The following is a 15,055-nucleotide window of genomic DNA, read 5'->3' on the forward strand; positions in this document are numbered from 1 at the left end:
TCCACGGAACACCCTTGCCTTCCTCTCTGCTATTACATTTATCTGGTTTCTTACCCTTTGCTTTTAAACTCTAAAAATGGGACTGAAGAGATAGCTCAGTACTTAAGATCAGGTACTGGTCTTCCAGGACCAGGTTTTGATTTCGAGCACCAACATGCTCACAACCCTCTCTAACTACAGATCCAGGAGATGAGAGCTCTCTTATGGCTCCCTTTGGCACCAGGCATGCACACTTATACATATGAAATAAAAATAAATATATCATTTTAAAATGGTAAATGACAAATTATAAAAATAATTTTAATTCCTGGCCAATGTATTAAATATACATACATACATACATACATACACACACATACACACCAAAATTTAAACGTGCATATCCTTTATTATTTTATTTGTTGGTGTTTAATCTATTACATTGGGACTGAGTAAAGCAGGGTTATAGAATATTTAAATTAAATCTTCCCCATTCTTCCTTTACTCAGCAATCTTCCCAGAGCTGCATGTAGCATTTATATCAGATCTTCCATGCATCATTCTCACACTAACTTCACTCCTAATTTATTCCATATATATTACCCACATGCCTGTCTCTTTCCATAGTTTATCTGTTCTTCTGTTTGTCCTTAGCACTTTGTTAAGGACCAGCTTAAGTGACTCATTCGATTTTTAAATTATTCTACTGCTCTCATTGACAGACTTAAGAATGGTGGTACGTGGCTCAGTGGCAGAGACTTGCCAAGCATACATGAGGCCCTGGGCTTAACCTTCTAGCACAGCATTAAAAAAAGGAAATACAGACTCTATCTTGGAACAGCATTTTGTCCATATTTTCTTTGCACAATATCTTAGCCTTTTAATATTGAATATTCTAAAATATGTTGTCAGCGTAACTTGAAATTTTTGGGTTAAATGTGAGAATCCTTTACATGGGTACAAAAGGAAAGATCCCTGATTCTTCAAATTCAGTACTTAGTGTGTTTGAAGTGAGAAAAACACATTTACTAAATACTGACCCAACTTGAGACTAAGACAGAGGTCAGCCTGACCCTCAGGCATGTTCAGTGCTTACAGAAACTTTCACTAATTAGCATTGCTTGGTTTTGAAACCATAGTCTCTGTTCTGCTCCTCTTGAATCTTACTACTCTTTTTTTAAATTGTCTGTGGGCTTCTCTACCCGTTCTTCCCCAAGGTGCTGACTTAGGACATGATGGCTTCCTTAACAACGTTGTGATTCCCCTTAGATGCTCATAGGTGTACATGCTGCCCTTGCCTCCTGAGTCACTGAAGGTAATCATAAATGTGCATGGATCCAGAGTTCTACTTCTTAAATGCAGGTGGATTCCAGACATCTACTTCCTAAATGTGGGTGGATCCAGAGGTCTACTTCCTCTATTATGGATGAACAGTCAGCAGGCCTGTAAAAGTCTTTCTTTAGATAGAAAGGTGAAGCGTTCACCTATTGTGTGAAGTATTATGCACACTGTATATGATTATATATTACTATGTTTTTACAAAGTAACCCTTAAACAAAATGGTCTAGTCAGTCTTATTCTACCACCTAAGTCTTTATTCAGGTCTCCCTCATACTCCTTTCGCAAAAAGCACACCATCTCTTCTGTTTAACAATCCTCTCTTAAACAGTAAAATCAGTGAGTAGTAACAAATTGAATCTGTAATTGTTGACATTTTATACAAATGATACCAGAAATGTGGGAGGTCCCTCCTCAGTTGCCAGACAATACCAGAGAAATCAGGACTCTCCTCTCGGGATTCTTAGTCTCATTAATAAAAGAATTAAACAATGGACAAACAGAATCTCAAGGACAATTTTATTTGAATTAAAATGAAAACCCCGCAGGGCAGACAAGCTGTAAATCTTAGCAGCTTCCCAATGGAGGAGAACAGACGAGAGAACTATACCTTATGATTTACTGGCATGGGGATCTACTACCTTGTAGGAAGCAGGCCTATGGTGAGGACTGCTTTAGAGAAAGAATAAGGACATAGGTTTTAGCCAGCATCTGAAAGAAAGAGACACAAAAAAGAAAAAGGAAAAATTGCACCACTTAAAAGAGTGGACAGACTTAGTCGAAACTCATGTCTGGGAGTGGGGAGAAATTCTGAGAAAGAAAGTGCAGTAGCTCATCACAGAAAAAATTTATTCCATTTATTTCCTGAGCATGGCTTAATGTGAACCACTCTTTCTAGGGTAGTCCCTTGGCCAGATAATTGATTTATTCCAATGTGCTTAAAGATTGATAAAACAAAAATGCCTCCAACCTGCAAGGCCCACTTGCCCAAGAACAAATAAGGTATTGGAATGCTGGGAGTCGTTGTTTATACAAGATAACAAGCCATGTAATTTTACTTCTTTAAATAATCTTGGTCGTGCTAACTGTACAGGATGTGCTTGATGACAGTAGGCAGGAGGTATGCAGGCGGGAAGTACCTGGAGATGTACTTACCCATGACTGGACAAAGATGGAAAATATGTAGCTTTGTGGGTCTTGCCTTTATAAACCTCTGTCTAATGTAATTCCGCACCATATTCTGGGAATCTCATGTATGGACCTGGCCAGTATCAATAGTCCTGGCAGAATTTAATAAAGCTTGTTTCAAATTTGACTTAAAATTGTGGTAGCGTTCTTGTGCTTGCCCAGTGGGATTAACAGCTGCCTTTATGATGATCTGGCTTTAAAGGACCTGAAAGCTAAGGCTCAGTCACCTCCCCTCTCCTGGCCTTACTTAGTGATTCAGGACATTTTCCAGACAGCTGGAGAAGTAGTTGTGGCTGTGACTCAGACCACAGCAAGTCATCTTGGAGTCCACAAATGAGCACTTTACAAAGACTATTCTTGGAAACTAATTTTTAAGCACAATAGGAGATGTCCAAGCTTACTAGAAAATTAAATACATCTAAAGCAATACTAGATACGATTCAGACAGTCAGTACAGAAAAGATGAGTACACTGCCCCCCCCCCCTTTGTGTGGTGGATGACCTCAGGAGTGCTCCCAGCCCTGTCAATAGCATCCTAGCAACTTTGTGAAGAAGCCATGGAGATGTGCGTAATAAAGAACTGTTTAAAGGCTATTAAAATACGACACAGCATGTTCGATCCTAACAGTTCATCTAAAATGGCCGGAGACTTATAAGCTATGTGGTTTATTTTAACATGATTTATAATAAGAGGAAGATAAAAAATAGATTTAACATAAACCTATGGAGGTAAAAGAGAATCCTACAAAAGAGAAATATTGAAAGCAATTCTAACAAATGGCATTGATTTGTTCTGGATGGAGTGTGTGTTGATACATTAGTCATCTTGCAGTTACTCTAACAAATAAATGAGGTTCATAAGCTTAATAAGAAAACTGCTTATTTGGCCTAGTAATGACAGGGCCCCTGTACACAGTTAGTTGGCTCTTATGGTTCATCTATCAGGATGAGCATGTGCAGGTATGCAGGTAGAAAGAGATCACCTCATCGGGGTTGGGAAGTGAGGGAGATCCATGAGTGTTCTACAATTCTCATTGATGGAAGGCCTTGGTGACGTTAAAATTTCCTATTAGTTAAGTCTTACCTCATAAATTTGTCAATGGCCTTCCTATAGTATCAAGACAAGAAAACAAACCTTCACGCAGGAGTCTCTGGGGTCATCTAAAACCCAAACTATTGTAATTGACAGATATTTTCATAGTTACACATGACATTTGATTTTTCAAGTACAGGCTACCCTGCTTGGCCTGCTTAAGGCTTTAAAAAAGGAAAAAGCACACGACTTTATGTTTGCTCTGCAAGACAGTGATGTGCCCTTTCTGAGAAGCCCAGTGAAAATGATGGAGCAACAGGGCAGAACAGAAGAGAAGAAAGGACAACCAAGTATGTGAGAAGGGGTTCAGCATCATTTGTCTTTTGGTAAGTGCTAATTCAAACAACAACAGATAGCACTTCTCATCGATTAGAACTAATGTCCAAGATACTGACTAAATCAATTGTTGTTAAGGATACTAAATAAGTACTCACAACCCTTGCTGGTGGGATGCAAAATGGAGCAGCCACTTAAGACTGTCAAGCAGTTTACATGAGGCTGCCTGCTAAAATATTGATTTAGGGCCTGCTTGCTTTATCTACATAATGTTAGATTCCAGAGGGTCCTTCCCATCACATAGATAATGACAGGCACCCTGTTGAGGACTGTGGCTTGGGATCTCTAGCCAACAGAGTTCCAGGTTGCTGGAATTGACATCCTGTTCACTGCTCTAGAGACTACAGATGGAGGGAAGTTAGTTAAAGCACAGGGTTGCTGTTGAGTATGATGCTATGGTGCTTTAGATTTAGAGAACTTCAATGTGGGTCAATTAAAAAAAAAAAAACATAAAATGTTGAAGTCCTCGGGATGAAAGTGAACCATGACAAAAGATTGTCATTTCTACATGTCACATCACTGCAGAGAGCTGGAACAATGACCCTGAATCATTGTAGAAATGAATGGAAGAGGTAAGGCTGATGGCAAAACTATCTGTGAGAGGCGTGGTTTTCTGCATGGTAATATTGTAAATGTATTTTTAATATTATATTCCAGTGGATTAGGTGCTAACTAAATATGAAATTACTTCATTCATGAACATTGTTATTAAGGAGTTGTTAAGGAGAGTGCTGTGCCAAGGTTTCTCTTTTTAATTTTACTTTTTTTTTTTTATGTGCATGAGTATTTTGCCTGGATGCATGACTGTGCAACATATGTTTGCTGTCCTTGGAGGCCAGAAAAGAGAATACCATCCTTGGGAACTATAGTTACAGACAATTGGTAGCTGCCCTGTGGGTGCTAGAATTTGAAGCAAGGCAGTCTAGAAGAACAGTGAATGAAAGGACAATGTAAGAAATGGGGTGAGGCTAAAATGAGCCACAGATGATAGATTCAATTTGGAGATGTCAGTGTAAAGTCATACCTAGCTCCCTATAGGTTGATAGCATGAAATAGTGATAGCTTTGTGGGCACATAGCTAACATTGTGCACACTTGAGCTTCCTTGCTTTTTCAGTAAAAAGAGTCTAGAGGCAGAGAGCACATATAGCACCCAGATCTTGATTTGGGGTACTATTCTCCATTATATGGGACTAGAGTTCCTTGGAAAATGGTTGCCTTGGAGACTAATACCGAAAGTATATAAGATAAGGTTAGCACATAATATTCTGGTAAAAATCAAGGAAGTATGCAAATACATGTGATAAATAATTAAACGGTATGCAATAACAGTTTTTTCATAGGGAGAAAAATAATCCTCACTGCAGTGTCTAATTTGTCATTTCTAAAACCATTGACCAGCAAGTAGCATTGGTTCCCAAAGTCTGCCCTCCTCATGAAGGTGCCAGCTAAAAGCCTGTGCTGTTTTCAACTGTGCACCTGACCCATCTCACCAGCTTTAAACTAAAATTAGTACAGTCCCCTTCCTGGGTTCCATTAATATGCTAGACTGGCTTACAGAATTCCATTTATTATAAAAGATGCTGCAGTAGGTGCATAGGAAGAGATAGTAGAAAAGGGTAAACCCTTTACTTTGGATTTTCATTGGTGGTGTGTGGGGGGGAAAGGGCGATACTGTTTTGTTTTCTTTTTCTTTCTTTTTCCACAGTGATGAGGATGAAAACAGGGCCCTCGTGCATGCTGCACATTTCACCACTGGGCTGCATGCTCACATCTCCTGGATTCTTGTGGAGACTTGACTACATATGCATGGTTGATGGAATTTCCAGCTTTAGGTGGTAATTTAAACTTCAGCCTCTCTCCTCGAAGATTAGAGGGTAGAACTAATGTCCTGATTTCACAATATCAAACCTTGAGGAGGAGTCAGGAAGAAAGAGAAGCAAAATCAAAGCCAAAGGAAGAGAAATTGGGGTGAGATAAGACGCTGTGTGCAACTGAATAAAAACTCATACATGAAACTTTTAACTTTGAGTAAGTAACAAAAATAGTATAAACTTACATGATAAAACTAACATAGGAAGTTTAATTTAAATGTTTATCTTTGTTCTTTAACACTCTATATACTGTGTTAGCATTTTATAACAGGATTAGCTATTAAGGAGTGAACTGTGTCCAGATTTCTTTCTTTCTTTTTTTTTTAAAAAAAAAAACTTTATTTTATGTACATGGGTGTTTCAACTGCATGTATGTCTGTGCATGTTAGGTGTTGTTTGGTGGTGCCCTTAGAGTCCAGAAGAGGGCATGGCATTTTTGGGAAGTACAGTTATAGACAGTTGTTGGCTGGTGTGTGGGTGCTGGGATTTGAACCTAAACCCTCTGGAAGAGCAGTCAGTGCCTTTAACCTCCGAGCTATGTCTCCAGACCCAAGGCTTTTCTTTTAAGATCAAAATATTCTCTTATTGTCTCTCCGTGTAAGTAATTATGATCAGAATGCCAACAGAGTTTGTTCATGCAAGAAGACAACCTGAAACTTTTATTCTTCTTTCCGTAAGATATGTTTTTATACAATGTAGTTGCACTGATGCTCCTAGAGTGTGCTCAGAAGAAATGAATTGCTTTTGGCAAGTTACTGTATCAAGGTTCTCATAAAGGAGAAGAAAGATGAGAAACAGCCTTCAGAAAGGCATCACGAGTCAGTGAAGGTGTGTCTGAGTTCTAGAGTACTTACTTCTCTGCCACCCTTGGATTGATCCCCAGCACCATAATAAATATATATACATATATATATATATATATATATATATATATATATATATATATACATATGTGTGTGTCTTTCTTCTGAAAGAAGGAGAAGAGTAGTTTATATGACTTCAACAAAGAGGTTCTGAAAGCCTATTTTGACAGAATGGGGGTTCTGAGAATATCAAGACATAAGATCAAAACGCCCACAAGACTAAGATGAGAGAAGAGATGCCTCCCTCGTGAAACTTAGCCAGCTCTCTTTTAAACAAATCAGCAGTTACCTTGAAAAGGTTTTTTGTCTTCAATTTGGTATCTAGAGTATTTTCACAATGTAAATCCAAGAGCAGAGACTCATCAGTCAATATATTATTTACAATCATGTATGGACTTGAAGGTTTATAGTTGTCAGAAAAGACATAGGGAGTCTTCAGTTTTTTGGGTTTTTTTTTTTTGTTGTTGTTTGTTTGTTTGTTTGTTTTTAAACAAATGTTTCTTACTGGGTCATCTTCCATAGTTTTCACCAGGTTAGCTGTTTCAGAAGGACTTTTTAGGACCTCTTTTTACTATCAGTCAAGGCTTTCTTCTTGCTTTGATATGCTTCTCAGATGTATACTTTGTGTATGATAACGGTTTCCTGAGGTAGGCACTGTGGTTTGAGGCATCTTAGTGAAACTATGAAAGATGTGCCCAGAGTTAGAGTTAGACCTGGAGAGAGAAAACATACATTAACAAGAATCTGAGTACGGAGCAGGTGCAATTGTACCAAGAATACCGTGTGTCTGCTCTTGTGGTTCCTGTGTCATTCTGTTCTTAGGGAGTTGGTAAAATCAAGCTTTTGTAACTAGAGGCTGGACAAAACCACCTGTTTCCTAACAAAGTTTTTTAAAAAAAGAAACAAAGAAAAAAGAAAAGAGAAAACAAACTTCAGGCATACAAAAACAAGTTTGAGAAAGCAGTTTGTGTAAGGATTTGAGATGATCCTAAGCCAACCTAGTCCTCAGGACCCTACTCAAGAAAAATGTTACTCTCTCAGTACTTGTAAATGTATAGATGAAGCACCTCCATCGTGGGTCCAAGATACAAAAAAGTATTAGACTACCATATGTTACATGCTAGAATACAATGCTGAGACAGAAGAATACAATTAAGATATGTAAATAAAAAGTCCTGGCCAATGAAATGTCCTGGAGGGTAGAGGTGCTTGTTGACAAAGCACATGACTTGAGTCTGATCCCCTGGACCCATATGATGGAAGGATAGTGCCAACTTCAGAGGGTTGTCTTCTGACTTCCTCATAGGTACTGTGCATAGCTACTAGCATGCTTCCCAGTCCCTTCCCAATAATAAATCAATAAACAAACAATAAATAAGTAAATAAATAAGTATAATTTTAAAAACTCCTAGGTCTTAACACACAGGAAAACAAAATAAATCCAATACTAAAGGCTTTCTATGAAATACTGGAGATCAAAGTAGCAGGCATGTGCCTGCTTACCTTAGGTGAGAGCAGTGTAGCACTGAGTCTGCCTCAGCTGTGTTATGCCACTATGATTTAATGAAGGAGTGGGGTCACACTTGCTTTAACCAAGGTTGATGACTAGGTACAGTCAAGGGAGTGTATATAATATAGAAACAGGGTGTCTTAGCTAGAAGGGCTAGAAACAAACTACATGATGTGGCTTCTGATTGAGTAAGTTAAAGACAAACCTAAAGAAACAGAAGGCTGCTTTCTTCTGATGCCACTGGAGAGTGGAGGTCATTCTACAACTGAGGGTTTCAACTAATCTACTTTATAGAAAAATCAAACAGCCTAGAAACCCACTTGTGTAAACTGACAAGGATATGTAGTTGCTAATCTTATCCAAGGGAAGGACACATGTGACAAAAGGACTTGTTTTGGTCTGTGCTTACACAGAGGTAGGTCATATCTCACAGCATCCATTTAGCATTTCTCTACCTATAGGTATTTAAGATTAATCTCATGAGATTAGATAAGCTATCAGGAAGCTCTCCCCCACTGGAGAAGACTGATTCTCCTTTGAGAATGGAATGTTCTAAGCAAAAGATCATGCTAGGAGACTCCCTAGAGGATTAGACTGGAAAGGTAAAAGGCTGAGGACAAAGACCACGTTTAGATGTTAGTATCCAGTGTGTGATTAACAACCACTGAAGGTGCTGGACATGAACTAATAAAAACATTAGATGGAAGACCTGAGACACTCCAGGCATCGTTCCCAAACACTTGGAAGCACCCTAATGAGGGTATTAACAGATAGAGGCTATGAGACTGAGGAAGGCACTGGAACAAGAACTCAATGCTCTTGTCCTACAGCCCCCAGGTTGAATTCCACAAGTGACCTTCAGCTTCTGGGAACCTCTTTTTTTTGTTTGGTTGGTTTTTTTTGTTTTGTTTTGTTTTGTTTTTTCCTTTTTTGACCCTTTCCAAGTCCCAAGGCCATCTTCTAATAGTTCTGTAATTTTATAAAAATGTACAAACAGGATGATCTTGACACAAAAACAGATAGATTGTTTAATTAAATATTGCCAAGGGCTCTGATACAATATCCCATACCTATAGACACCTGATTTTAGACAAAGATGCAGAAAACACACATTGAGGAAAAAACAGGTTCTTTAAAAATTGGTGCCAGTAAAACTAGATATATACAAGTAGAAATATTAAACCTGATCCTCTTCTCTAATGTTGTACATAAATAAATTGCAAATGGATTAGAGATTTCAGTGTTATATCTGAAACCCTGACGGTTCTAGGAGAAAGAGTAGAGAGCACAAGTCAAAACACAGCTTCAGGTAATGACTTTCTGAACGGGACTCTAATTGCCCAGGATAAAAAGGACCATCAATCAGCAAGTGAAATCTCATGAAATTAAAAGTCTTATGTACTGAAATATATGGACATAATTGAACTCAATAGGTTTTTTTTTTTTGTTTGTTTGTTTGTTTTTTTTTTTAGATGGAAGTTGGAGGGTACTAAGGTAGAGGTAGATCTGGGAGGAGTTACAGAGAGGTATGGAGGATGAATATGATCAAAATATATGGTATGACAAGAGAATTAATAATAATATATGTTCTCACTTCCTAGCAGCATGAGAGGTAGAAGACCTTCCCTTCATCATACCTACTGCCACACCTTGCTTCAAAAATAAGAGGGCCAAATGGCCATGGGCTGAAACCTCTGGACCCGTGAGATCAAATTAACTCCTTGTCTTTTTGCATTGATTTAACTCGGGCATTTGTTACAGTAACAGAAAGCCACCTCTCAACACAGAAATCTTATATCACCGGAAATAAACTCCATCCATCAAAACTTCTCACGCTCGAACTGAATACTGTGCTGGATTCTTACATGGACAAGGTAGAAAATCGAATATGACTTTTACCTTGAGGAGGCCCATGCTGTATTTTAGGGTTTTAATGTTTTCATGGTGGAGATGATGAAAAGTACAGGCTTAGAGAGTCATCAAATTAGTAACAGTGGAAAGATCAGGTCACCGGATTCCAGTGAATGTCAAAGAGAAAGCAACAAACACAAGCAGACAGAACACAGGCTCTGCCTTACCACTTTCTGGGTCAAGTGCCTTCACAAAGGACTGGGCCCCACTGTGAACAATAGCACGACACAGGTAACATCCTCATTCCAAAACTGGAAAAATGATCAGTCACATGATCCAAGAATAGAAGGGTTCGTGCCGGGCTGAGGTGGCGCACGCCTTTAATCCCAGCACTTGGGAGGCAGAGGCAGGCGGATTTCTGAGTTCGAGGCCAGCCTGGTCTACAGAGAGCATTCCAGGACAGCCAGGGCTCCACTAACCACTGGCATGGAGCAAGTGCCTCCCTCGCTCCCGGCATAACACTACGAGCTCACCTTCAGCACAACTCAATGCTCACACAGCAACTATACTTCAGTATAGAGGGAAATTCATATTAATAGTTAGCTTTCAAAATTAACACTTCTGTCAATGCTACTAGACCCCAAAACACAGGGAATACTTATATACACATCATATTACTTATCTTCTCACTGCCATAATGAAGTATAGGTTTTGTTTTTTTTTTTTTTTTTTTTTTCAGACAATTCATAAAGAAGGGGTAATCTGGAGGACAGAAGTTGTGCCCCTGGCTTTGACTCCACATATGTCATAATGTCAATGACAGTGATTGTAGTGTTTCATGAGTGAGCAAATGATTGGATCTTTAACACCATGTTTAAAGAAGGTTTTATAACATCCCTTTTAGGGGAGCGGAACTATTTGCTGAAGGCACTCATAAGAACATAAGGGCCTCTTCCTAGGCCTTCCTTCTCAAAGACCCCATCTTTCAATATCCTAGGACCAGGGTGGTAATCACAGTGGAAGCTTCAAACTGCTGGAGCCACTGTACTTTCCATAGCATTATCCCCAATAACTTGAGATTATTCCACCAGTAAAAAGCATATATATCCTGCACAGTCGGTAGAGCTTTGTGGCCTTTTTACTTAGAATGTCCATCATCATCATGGAATAGTTCATTCCCCTATGGAAACACTGTTGCCTACATTTTTAATTATTGTCTTAGTATTTCAATACATCTGTGTCATGGCCTCAACACAAGAAGGTCTCCTGCAGGAATTTAACTAGCTCCATGAGTGGGAAGATTTGGGAAAAACAAAACAAAACAAAAAAAAATGTTGTGGATGGTTTTAAAGTTTAGGCCTTTAAAATTACAGGTCTTTTTTTTTTTTTAGATCTAAAAAAGTATTCATTTAGAAGGCTGAGCCAAGAAGATTATGAGTTCAAGGCCAGCCTAGGCTATATAATGATCTCTATACCACTACTCCCACACAAATACACAAACCCCATACCAAGTAACCAAGTTTCCGATAAAAGAGGGAAACTATAAATACAGGGTATTACTGCCTTGTTCTTAATTTTTCAAGCCTTCTTTTCCACTGTACTTCAATTTTTTTCTATTTTTCAATTTTTTTCTCCCTCAGTCTTCTCACTCAAAAGCCCATCAACTTCTAGAAAATTCGGTTACTTTTCATTGTGATTTTCCTTATTAGAGGAAGCTATTGCATCATCAAGTATTACTAACAAATAGGCCCAAATTTTCAATTATTTCACACACCGAAATTTGACTGTAAGTGCATACTGAGTATCACAAGCTACTTAGGTGCAGTTGATTCTGGGAGATCCCACTGTATGGGCTTTGTGTTTCTGGGTCCTCCTGGCCCTTTCAGTCTACTGTGTTCAGACAGTCAACCCACAAAGAAAGAAACAACCACAACTGTCTTCCTGAGCAGCCCATCTGGAGTCTACACCCACCCATCTCGTAGAGCCTGGCAGAAATGGAAATGACAAAGCTAGGAAAGAGAACCTCTGCATGGTAGCTGGCTTTCCGAAGCAGCACAGCAGAAAAAAGCACGCCATTCTAACGCATTTGTGCAGAAGGTAAATAAACGGCCTTATTCTGTCTTTGAAAAACAGAAGCAAGCCAAAGATCCAGACTTCCGAAGTACCTATTCAATATTTGTTGCTACCAGGGAGTCCTCCAACTCCACAACAATCCTTCCTAAATGTGATTGCCACAGGTCTCCCTCCATAGGGAGTACTGAACTGAAATGCCTGGGTTAAGTGCACACCTTTTCTGAGAGCTGTATATTTCCATCCTCTGTGGCTCTCCTTAACGGGTATTTTAGCCTATTTTAAATTGTGACATGGGCCTATAACTTGTCCTAGAGTATTTCTAGCATCCCTAGGTTCAGAAATCAACCCAGAATACTAGAACCAATCAAATATGTCAATCAATTAAAATGTAACTGTATGTCACCGCCAAACGGTATCTTCTCCGTATCCAGTCTGAAATGTCTCTTTTTAGCCTTCCTTATATCTGATTCCTGCCCTCCTCACTCCCCGTGGATGCTCTTTGTATGCTAAGTGTATAATGAACGTTTTACAGTGCTTTGGCTGCTTGTTGACCTTATTTATGGAGGCATCTTCCCACCAATGCTTGCGAGTATTATGAATTCTTTCACTGTGCAGACCTCTGAGATTCTATTGTCAGAGATTTAAATACCCTCCTCCCGTCAAGGCGATCTACGTCAGATCTTAAAATAGAACTTCAAAGGCCCTTTGTGCAAAATAGCCCTTATTTGGGAATTTCATTCATTCCGTTTTAGTTCAGAGTTTGATTTAATCTCAATGAATGAAAATCAAACAGTAAAAATGGCGATCTAAACTTTATTTGGAAAAGCCAGTTTAATAGTCTCGGTACCAAACCCGGGCTCTGAACCTTGAGGAAAAGGCTCCTTCCTGTCCTACCCTTTTTCTGCACCAGTATTCTGACCCATTCAAACTATTGCTTCTCCTAGTGCACTGTAGAGAGTGTAACCGAGGTTTAAAAACAGGGGCCAGCCTGAGGGCTGGGTGCAATCAATGCCAAGGACCAGAGAGAGCCACAAGCAGCAACAAAGCCCCACGGACAGAAAGAATGTCTCCAGCACTGCAGGGACGGAGGGCACCAAACTGCTGCGCAGGCGCAGAGACAACATGCCGAAACACAGGGCGGGGCGCTATAGGCGGAAGCTGCTTTGAATGCTTCAACAGACTAAAACTACAAACAGCTTTCGTCAGTTCCCACATGGTCTAGCGGTTAGGATTCCTGGTTTTCACCCAGGCGGCCCGGGTTCGACTCCCGGTGTGGGAACAAAAGATGCTTTTTTTTCTTGTAAATCACCATCAATGTTCAATTCTCAATATTTCACAGTATGACATATGAACAAACAGCAGTCCAGCTGTTAAAATTCCCTGGTCCTTGTGCTCCTACGGCTAGCTGTTGTTAAGAGGTGAAAGAGGTGAACGAATTAGAAACACTAACAGAGGAGTGACCCTTCAGGACCTACCCAATTAGAGACTCCTGTGGGTTGGGAAGGGAGATTTCTGAAGGGGAATTACTAGGCTGAGATACTAAGAAATCAGCCTCCCAGAAGAAACAACTTTAGGGACTGCAGAGTAATACAAAAAGGAACTATAGAGGCCACATTCGTTTATTCATCTGCTCACACTTTCCCTAATAACTTACAGGAAACTGAGGCATGGAAGCAGTCTCTGGGTAGAATTACAGTTTTAGTTAAGCTCAAGGGTGTGAGCAAAGATACATTTTCAGAGGTGGGAATTCATGAAATCTTCAATGCTGGAAATAAATCCTGCGTGTACACCTGCATGTTTGCCATGGTAACTCAAGCCTGCATGTGTAGTGGTTAATGCATAACGGATCAATGTTTGAACCAGTCCCTGCGCCATTCATAGAGCTTAGGTAAACCTTGTCACCAACCCCACCATGCTCCAGTTGCTTATCTTAGTGCAGTGGCTCTCAATTTTTCTATTCCTGTGACCCTTTAATACAGTTCTTCATGTTGTGGCAACCCCCAACCATAAAATTATTGGTACCTTATAACTGTAATTTTGCTACTGTTGTGAACTGCAAGGCAAATATCTGATATGCAGGATATTTGATATGCGATCCCAGTGAAAGGATTGTTTGAGCCCCCAGATGGGTCCCAACCTACAAGTTGAAAACTACTGCGTAATCGTAAACTCGATTAAGAAAACAGGAAACCTGGACCAAGGAGACTCCAGACCATTCATAAATCAACAGCATGAATGGCAGTCAGAGGCAGAAGTCTGTTTTTGGAAAGTTACACTATCACATGAAGGTAGTACTTCCGTCCGTTAACTGGATAGTAATTCTACATTTTCATCTTGCTTAGGAGTCCACATAAAATATAGCTATAAAGATCATTTGAGTAATTTGCAAATGATTGCTTCATGAATTGTACATCATGTGACATAAGACAAATCCTTTTTTTAAAAAAATATTTTTTATTAATTCTTGAAGAATTTCATGCAATGTATTTTCTTCATAGTCACCCTAACTCAGCCCCCTAACTCCTCTCAGATCCACCCTACCTTCTCACCCTTTCCAATTTCAAGAACAAATTCTTAAGACTTATTTCTTAAACAAAAACACCCTTAGTAAACACCTGTCAAAGTGCTTCTCCATCTCACTCTCCTTCAGAAGTCCTTGTTGGCTTCAGCCTGATATATATATTTATATAGATAGATATAGATATAGATATAGATATAGATATAGATATAGATATAGATATAGATATAGATATAGATATAGATATAGATATTAAATGTTATCCCCTTTGCCCATTTTCCCTCTAGAAACCCCCTATCCCATCCTCCCTCTCCCTGTTTCTATAAGGGTGCTTCCTCACGCACCCACCCTTCAGCCTTTGTTATCTGAAGGTCTCACCCCAGGCTGTCTGCTGTGGCGGACACAGATAGACAGTCAGACTGCCCCTGTTGTT

General features: G+C 39.4%; 1 non-coding gene across 1 annotated transcript; it reads left to right on the top strand.

The window, feature by feature from the left end:
* Nucleotides 1-13,311: 13,311 nt before the first annotated feature.
* On the top strand, nucleotides 13,312-13,383 carry Trnae-uuc (transfer RNA glutamic acid (anticodon UUC)). The gene has a single exon. It is a non-coding gene; the product is annotated as a tRNA-Glu (tRNA).
* The last annotated feature ends 1,672 nt before the right edge of the window (nucleotides 13,384-15,055 follow it).

The sequence above is a fragment of the Arvicanthis niloticus genome, chromosome 1 (genome assembly GCF_011762505.2).
Source record: "Arvicanthis niloticus isolate mArvNil1 chromosome 1, mArvNil1.pat.X, whole genome shotgun sequence".
Taxonomy (NCBI): Eukaryota; Metazoa; Chordata; class Mammalia; order Rodentia; family Muridae; genus Arvicanthis; species Arvicanthis niloticus.